The sequence below is a fragment of the Haemaphysalis longicornis genome, unplaced genomic scaffold (genome assembly GCF_048455015.1).
Source record: "Haemaphysalis longicornis isolate Haplotype H1 unplaced genomic scaffold, Haemaphysalis longicornis Haplotype H1 scaffold_5, whole genome shotgun sequence".
Taxonomy (NCBI): Eukaryota; Metazoa; Arthropoda; class Arachnida; order Ixodida; family Ixodidae; genus Haemaphysalis; species Haemaphysalis longicornis.
This window is the reverse complement of record NW_027526385.1, coordinates 197192707-197201444: the sequence shown is the minus strand read 5'-3', so window position 1 is coordinate 197201444 and position 8738 is coordinate 197192707. Positions and strand designations below refer to the sequence as shown.

The 8738-nt window shown below is 47.7% G+C and overlaps 1 non-coding gene across 1 annotated transcript; it reads right to left on the bottom strand.

Moving 5' to 3' along the window:
• Positions 1–6488: 6488 nt before the first annotated feature.
• Trnat-ugu (transfer RNA threonine (anticodon UGU)) lies at positions 6489–6560 on the bottom strand. The gene has a single exon. It is a non-coding gene; the product is annotated as a tRNA-Thr (tRNA).
• Between the last annotated feature and the right edge of the window lie 2178 nt (positions 6561–8738).

Genomic DNA, 8738 nt, shown 5'->3' with positions numbered 1-8738 from the left:
CGCATCCCTTGGTCATCCCCTGTTGAAGAACCGAGGCGACGACCGCGGGGCGTGAGTGATTCTTTTTAATGTCGGATGAAACTGTACAATGATGGTGATATTGGGAGGCAGCCCCCAGTGGCCACCTCTTCTTCCTTTGAAATATTTTCAACATCCTCCCGGCCACGCGATTTGCACAGGAAGATGTTGAACATGACGGGAAAAATTAACCGTGTTTAGCGGTCATCTCGCATAGCTCTCTTCGATGTACCCATCAGTCCAATTTCAAAATCGTTATACAGTCCGTAGCAAAAATCGATGTCACGTCCGTGGTAGCCGCACCAGGTTAGTCCATGCTTTCGTTTCCACCGATGTTTCCTTCGTCTGTGAAACCTGTGCATCGCGGAATCTGAACAGGTTAATCGACTAGTTTGGACTGTCTCTCGTCCTGAATGACGACCTTGCAGTATTCGCACAAACATCATGCTGGATGGGCGTCGGGTTGACTTTCGGGTCCTAGAGAAGTTCAAGTACCGGACGAGTATCTTGAGGTGTATACAGGTCCTTCTACGTGGGACTTTGTCTTGCCTTTTTGTTTTTCCTATCACTCTGTACTTGATCATGCGTTTCCGTTGAGCGTTATTTGTTCTACCACTACATGCTTGTCGTAGGGTCGTCCAGCTTCGCCGTCGTCGTTTTGGCATCGGGGTTATAAAATCTTTACGTTTTACCGTAGTCAATAAAATCCCCTTTGAAGTAGTGTTTCCGGGAGCGCGACATATATTGGAACGCTCGATGGGTAAGCCTGAAACTGGGTCAATGTGTCGATGCTTCTGCAGTGTTCTTTGGTTCCTCTTTGGTGTTCCCTGAAGTCGCACGTTGTACGCTGAGCACTTTTTATTATCTTCAAAATCTTCCGCAGAAGACGACGTCTCTTCAGGTATCTCAACTGTGGTGCCGTCGCTTTTATCACTCGTTATACTCATTGAAGGTAATGAAGCCGGTTCATTGTTTGCAGCGTCAACTGTGGAAAAAACTCTGGTCAGTTCGTCTGGACGAGCATCAGGAGCGGCTGCCTGCACTTTGTCAGTTAAGGCATTATGTTCGTCTTTGAAGGTACCAGCTCGTTCGGTGACATGGGGCTCCTGACGATCGTGTTTCGAAGGTGCCGCCAAATTGGTGTTTTTGTTAGGACGGCCCCTGCTCTTTAGTGCTGACTCTTTGTTCTTTATGGTGCTGTTGTCTTGTTCGGAGGCTATTGCTACAGTGTTATTGCTAGGATATTTTTGTAACTCCGGGAACAATCTCTCCATTCTAAATTTTGTCAGCAGGATGAACAAGATCAGGGTTTCTGCCAATGTACACAGCGAGGCTATTTCAGTTCCGTGCCGTCTTCGGCAAACCGGATTGAAACGTAAATTGTTCGGTTAACTGCACACTGCTACTTTTATACTGATGTCTTAGCGTGGAGAAATATAATTTGGTGGCGAACAAATGTCAGTTTTAACGTCGCAAGTGGTGTATTATATTTTGTAAAGAAAGCTTAAACGTGCAAGTCGCCTTCGACTGGGAAAGCGGTGAGGTTATGTTGGGCTTTCATAATGATACTATAGCTACCCGGGAGAAATGGGAAACTATGATACCAGAGGCACGGTTGTGAGTACAAGTGAGAAGTAATCGAAAATAAATGCGGATCCCAGATAGGCTAATTCTACGTGAGTGTAGTCTTAATATTATTTTCATAGACCGGTACCTTTAAGAGAACAGGATCTAAGGAAACTTGAGGACCTAAGCTGCAAATGATGCAATTAGCATTTCCAGTTACATGGTGTTTGTCCGTTTGCCATGCCAGGATGCTAATAATGTGAATGCCAGGATAAGTGTACCTGCAAAAATTTATGAGTGGCGTATTGGTGATTACATAAGAATAAAGACAAGGGGCTTTCGACTCAGGTAAACTCTCATAGTTGGCACTTAGGTTACGACATACGGGCCAGTCAAACCACCACGCTGAACTGTTGTCCAGACCAGGATGGAGTTGCAAAAAGGTATAGGTACTAGATATTTTGCAATACATAAACCAGTCTGCAAGAAAACGAAGATTTAGCGTTACATATTAGTTTCGCTTGGTTATGAGACTCTCACTCTACATAAAAAGTCGGGGATGTACTCAATTGTTTTAATTTAGGGAAGTAAGTGATAAGTAACTGTATCAAATGCTGTATCAAATTTAAATCTAAAGATCTAAAGATACACGTTGCAAAAATCACCAAGAAAATCCAAGCGCATGGTAAAAAACGATTGAAGAGCCATATACTTCTTTTGTTGGATATTGCCTGCCTCTTAAACTTGTATATACACCGCGAAACACTCTTGCTACGAAAAGAAGTTTCTGCCACCAGAGCTCCAAATGGGTGACTGTGTTTTATATAAGACAACCTCGCATTCTAACCACGGCAAACTCTGTTGGGCAGTGGAAGGCCCGTGTATGGTCCTACGCAACGTCTCTGGGGTTCACTACGAGAGTGACCATAGCGTGGCTCTACTCGGTCGTCAGGCCCACATTGCCCACGTGTGGTGACTAAGACGATATTTTCTACCCCTACACCAACGACTCTCACAGAGGGGAGAGGGACGCGTTTCACGTCCGGCACAGGGACCGGGCCGCTGGACGGGTGGCGACACCACTCGGCGCTCCCCTTGTTACTGGAATGATCCTGTGCATTCGACTCCGCAGCCTTCAGTTGTTTTTGCCGTGTTTTCTTCGGTGCTTTGAATGTTTTTGTGGTGGTGTGAGCGGATATGTGCGTGAAACGTAGCCTAGGCAGATGTGTAGGATTCTTAGATGCAGTAACGGCTACGTATACTTGTCAGACGCTTGTATAGTTGGGTACGGGCTACAATGATATTGTTACGCGACCGCAGGACACAGATGAGACGAACGATGTAATGGGGTGGAACGATGTATTTACAGTATTTACAAGCGGCCATGACCGAGTCCGCTGAGTCTGCTCGAGCCCTCTTCCACGTTGTCTTCGATGCCGAGCTACGCCGCCATGGGGCATTGTCCAGTGGTCCCCTGACACTACCCCTCCGGGCAAAGACGAACGTCCCGGTCGAGACCATAGGGATACGACTCGAAGGCGGTGCCGTTGATTCCTTTCGCCTGTGAGGGTCCGAGTCGGCAGCTCGACCTTATCTTAGCAGTGCTCGAGTGCCAGCCGCAGTAGTGCACGCGGTTGCTGATAGGTTGAGCGCAATTGCAGAAGACGGTGGCTGTGTGGTTGGATGTGCTTGTACGAAGCTCAGTTTTGTTATTGGGGTCTCTCAGCCAGGTATCTCCAGGCAGCTAGCTCTTGGTCCACAAGCTGTCGCACCAGTATCTCCATTTTTCTTCGGGGCAAGGCTTTTACCGTCGCGGAGAATCTGTCTGTAGCAACCAGTGCGAGATTGATGATGTCGACGCACAGCCGGAAATTTTTGACGTCGATAGCTGCGGTGAGGACGAGATGGGATACGTATATACAGTGAAGTCCTGGCCGCCGCATATGATGGTGATGGTCGTGATAAGCACCGGCCCGGAACAGCTGCAACCACCGCCGACACCACGAGGAAGCATCAAAAGCCCTTGGAGAAGCGCCGGAGATCTGGGCGGGGGAACGTCGTCAGCTCTACATCTGGTCGTGGCTGCTCAGTTCGTCTGGTCTCGGCGGAGCATGGGCATGGGACACGGGGCTGGGGAATGGTCGCGTCCATGGCTCACCGGATCTGGGGCGGGCCGACGCTTTCCAAGAGCCAGGGTGAGATCGCTTCATGAGTGGAGGCGAGGTGAAGCTCGGGGCCGGGATGGGACTGTACCCCGCACGCTCCACCAAAATGTCTAACAAGTTCTGGGTGAATACCCAGCACCTCCACCACAAGATGTTACGAGGCGAGGATGCCGTGGAAAATGTATTTGCAATCCTCAAAACGCTAGAGGCTGGGTGCCGCTGGTACACACTGAGGGAAGCACAACCATCACACCTCGTCCTCTTCTTCCACGGGAACTCGTCGCAAAATTCCCGTTCGTTTAACCTGTGGCCGATCCCCCCATAACCACATAGTTTGTTATCGCCTGTCGGTGCCTCGTGTCAATATGAGCCCTTTTTGCAGCAATCTACGCTTGGCTCCACCTTATCTCACTACGAACAAAACTAGTATTATAATTAATTCTTTTTTCTTAAATGCACTAAGGGCTACGTAAATTTATTGGACGATTTTAAGGTTGGGAACTAACTACATTGAATATGAGCGCTTTTAGCAGCGTTGTGCCCATGGCTCTGAGCTATCTGAAATAAACTGTTATTAGCATTCATTTCTACAACTTAAGGTTATCCTCACTGGTTTCAATCACTCCAATTTCCTCGCCAACATTACTGTGGGATACCTCGATATATGTCCTTTGAAGAGAGAGGAACTTACTCACGAGATCGCTTTCCGTGTGGCTGTGGAAATGTCGCGGCAGTTTTCACTTTCGTTCTGTTAGCGTGAACAATCTGCCTTCGATTTTCTTGAGTGAAAACATGGTAGTCTGGGAGCTCAAGCGCAGCTCCCACTTAGTAGTGGTCATGTTGTAAAGAGCCAAAGTTATTCAACCACACAACAGCCCAAGCTACAAACCACCCCCCCTCCTTTCCCATTTTAGCCCTTGCGCGCAAAAATTACGGGCGCCGATAGTTAAAAATGTAGCAGTGTTCGCTTATCCCGTGTTTTTTATTGCTTCAGTATTCTTCGCCGAGTACTTAAAACATCGTGTATGCCTTGTGAAGGAACGAAAACGCGCAATTATTTGCGTCAAATACGGGTACACCAGTCTGAGTCCTCGGGCAGAGACGGATTTCGGACGCGCTGGAAGCAGTTACAATTTCGAGACGCTTGATGGAACTGTAAAATAAACAGAAAAGTTGGCCAGCCATTTGTTTATTGGCCACAATAGTTGAACGCGAAGCTTTATTCGTGCAAAATACAATGAGAAAGGGTCAAATGCAGAGACGCGGTGATCGAAAGACAATACTGCATGCTGGACAAATTTAACACTCAAATAGCAAACGTTTAAGTCCAGAACGCAACCAAGAAAACCCCCACAAGAAACCTTTAGGATAAACCATCGTCCTCGTTGGACGAGCGGGGAATATATTTGAAGCAAAGGTGGCAGCTTGTACATTTCACCGCAGCATTCAATTGTGAAACTGTAGGCATGTTTTTGGTACCCTCCTATGTCTCTTCCTTCAGCTACGCAGGTATTGTGTTTTGAAAAACCATTAGGCAACCAGGCGGTCACCATTGCAAAAACAAACGATTTCGCAGACAATCTATAATGTTCTGCTATCATGTGGTATATATCCTGTAAACGATTCCCGATGGCTGAAGCAAAGGTATTTCTGTAAGCTTTAAACACCTCTCTACCGTAGTTAATAAATTACTGAGCGTCGTCAATAACGATTTCTGTTTCATGGTAAATGTTAGAAGGCATCCTCCGGCCCCCAATTTTTGGTTACCCTGTGCATGACTGTGCATGACTTTGCAACTGTCAAAGTCCAACGCCACAGCATTGCCGGAGCATTCCTGATTGGGCTGCACACACCGGCGTTGTAGGAGCATTTAGCTGCAATATATTCCTCGATACGCCAAACTGCATTGACAAAGTTGCACGAACGAACGGTCTTCCTATTCCAGCTTGACTTCCAGGTTGGTGCATTGAGCGTCGTCTCCTATTTGTATCATTGAGTACGGAGCAAATAACACAAATGCCATGCATCGTACAGGTCCCTCTACTTTCACGCTTTACCGATCTCCATAAAGTCCTTGTGGTTATCCACGCTTTGCAAACCACGCTGCAGAAGAACGAACATAAGGCCTGCACAACTTAGCTGCGCTGACCGAAACTGGCGTTCCAGTGAAGAACGCTTTGCCACGAGCGGCGCTTTCGCCTGAAGCGACGGTGGCGCCCTACAACGGCTGCCCGGACATTCTAGCACGGGAGCAGAGTTGGCGGGAATGGGAGATTCGCCACCATGAGCGGTTGATTGTAGTGTGCGAGGAAGACGTAGTTGCCAGTAAGGTTGTTGGTTTGCTACCCGCCAGGACTTCTGCGTTACGCATATATATATAAATATATAGCGATGAATAAGTTCCGGGATTCGGTTTCAAAAATACACAAGAGGGTAGACACACGTATGAAAACGATGATTGAACTACCGTTTCGACCGGGGTCCGGTCTTCGTCAGAGTGTGATGAAGACCGGACCCCAGTCGAAACGGTAGTTCAATCATCGTTCCCATATGTGTGTCTACCCTCTCGTGTATATATATATATATATATATATATATATATATATACAGAAAGATAGGGCAGCAGTCTACAACGCCAAAGGAGGCATAGGGGTGTGGTTAGGCTCTTTTCTTTTTCACTACGATTAATGATTTAAACATTTTTTTAATAGACAGAAGAAAGAAAGAAAGAAAAACACTTGCCCAGAGTGGGGACCGAACCCACGCCTTTCGATTACATGTCGAATGCCTTACCAATTCGGCTATCTGGGCGACTGTGTTTTCCTTCACTTTCTGGGCTATTTATATTTACTAGAAGTGTATCTGACGCTTGAGGGTGGTAGCCAGCGCCACTCTGACTACACGGGGAGAAGGGGGACCTTCTTTTCAACCCCCGGGGCGTGACTCGAGCGTCTACAGCCTGTCATGAGCGGGTAACTGGCGGGAAGCCCTCTTATGCTACCTAGGCATCAAGGCTGCCAGAACCGAGACCCTTGCTAGGCTTTCGCAGAATAATATAGTAAGGAAATGAGGGGCTCGTTGAGGAAATACAGAAAGATAGGGCAGCAGTCTACAACGCCAAAGGAGGCATAGGGGTGTGGTTAGGCTCTTTTCTTTTTCACTACGATTAATGATTTAAACATTTTTTTAATAGACAGAAGAAAGAAAGAAAGAAAAACACGCGCCCAGAGTGGGGACCGAACCCACGCCTTTCGATTACATGTCGAATGCCTTACCAATTCGGCTATCTGGGCGACTGTGTTTTCCTTCACTTTCTGGGCTATTTATATTTACTAGAAGTGTATCTGACGCTTGAGGGTGGTAGCCAGCGCCACTCTGACTACACGGGGAGAAGGGGGACCTTCTTTTCAACCCCCGGGGCGTGACTCGAGCGTCTACAGCCTGTCATGAGCGGGTAACTGGCGGGAAGCCCTCTTATGCTACCTAGGCATCAAGGCTGCCAGAACCGAGACCCTCGCTAGGCTTTCGCAGAATAATATAGTAAGGAAATGAGGGGCTCGTTGAGGAAATACAGAAAGATAGGGCAGCAGTCAACAACGCCAAAGGAGGCATAGGGGTGTGGTTAGGCTCTTTTCTTTTTCACTACGATTAATGATTTAAACATTTTTTTTAATAGACAGAAGAAAGAAAGAAAGAAAAACACGCGCCCAGAGTGGGGACCGAACCCACGCCTTTCGATTACATGTCGAATGCCTTACCAATTCGGCTATCTGAGCGACTGTGTTTTCCTTCACTTTCTGGGCTATTTATATTTACTAGAAGTGTATCTGACGCTTGAGAGTGGTAGCCAGCGCCACTCTGACTACACGGGGAGAAGGGGGACCTTCTTTTCAACCCCCGGGGCGTGACTCGAGCGTCTACAGCCTGTCATGAGCGGGTAACTGGCGGGAAGCCCTCTTATGCTACCTAGGCATCAAGGCTGCCAGAACCGAGAGCCTCGCTAGGCTTTCGCAGAATAATATAGTAAGGAAATGAGGGGCTCGTTGAGGAAATACAGAAAGATAGGGCAGCAGTCTACAACGCCAAAGAAGGCATAGGGGTGTGGTTAGGCTCTTTTCTTTTTCACTACGATTAATGATTTAAACATTTTTTTAATAGACAGAAGAAAGAAAGAAAGAAAAACACGCGCCCAGAGTGGGGACCGAGCCCACGCCTTTCGATTACATGTCGAATGCCTTACCAATTCGGCTATCTGGGCGACCGTGTTTTCTTTCACTTTCTAAGCTATTTATATTTACTAGAAGTGTATCTGACGCTTGAGGGTGGTAGCCAGCGCCACTCTGACTACACGGGGAGAAGGGGGACCTTCTTTTCAACCCCCGGAGCGTGACTCGAGCGTCTACAGCCTGTCATGAGCGGGTAACTGGCGGGAAGCCCTCTTATGCTACCTAGGCATCAAGGCTGCCAGAACCGAGACCCTCGCTAGGCTTTCGCAGAATAATATAGTAAGGAAATGAGGGGCTCGTTGAGGAAATACAGAAAGATAGGGCAGCAGTCTACAACGCCAAAGGAGGCATAGGGGTGTGGTTAGGCTCTTTTCTTTTTCACTACGATTAATGATTTAAACATTTTTTTTAATAGACAGAAGAAAGAAAGAAAAACACGCGCCCAGAGTGGGGACCGAACCCACGCCTTTCGATTACATGTCGAATGCCTTACCAATTCGGCTATCTGGGCGACTGTGTTTTCCTTCACTTTCTGGGCTATTTATATTTACTAGAAGTGTATCTGACGCTTGAGGGTGGTAGCCAGCGCCACTCTGACTACACGGGGAGAAGGGGGACCTTCTTTTCAACCCCCGGGGCGTGACTCGAGCGTCTACAGCCTGTCATGAGCGGGTAACTGGCGGGAAGCCCTCTTATGCTACCTTGGCATCAAGGCTGCCAGAACCGAGACCCTCGCTAGGCTTTCGCAGAATAATATAGTAAG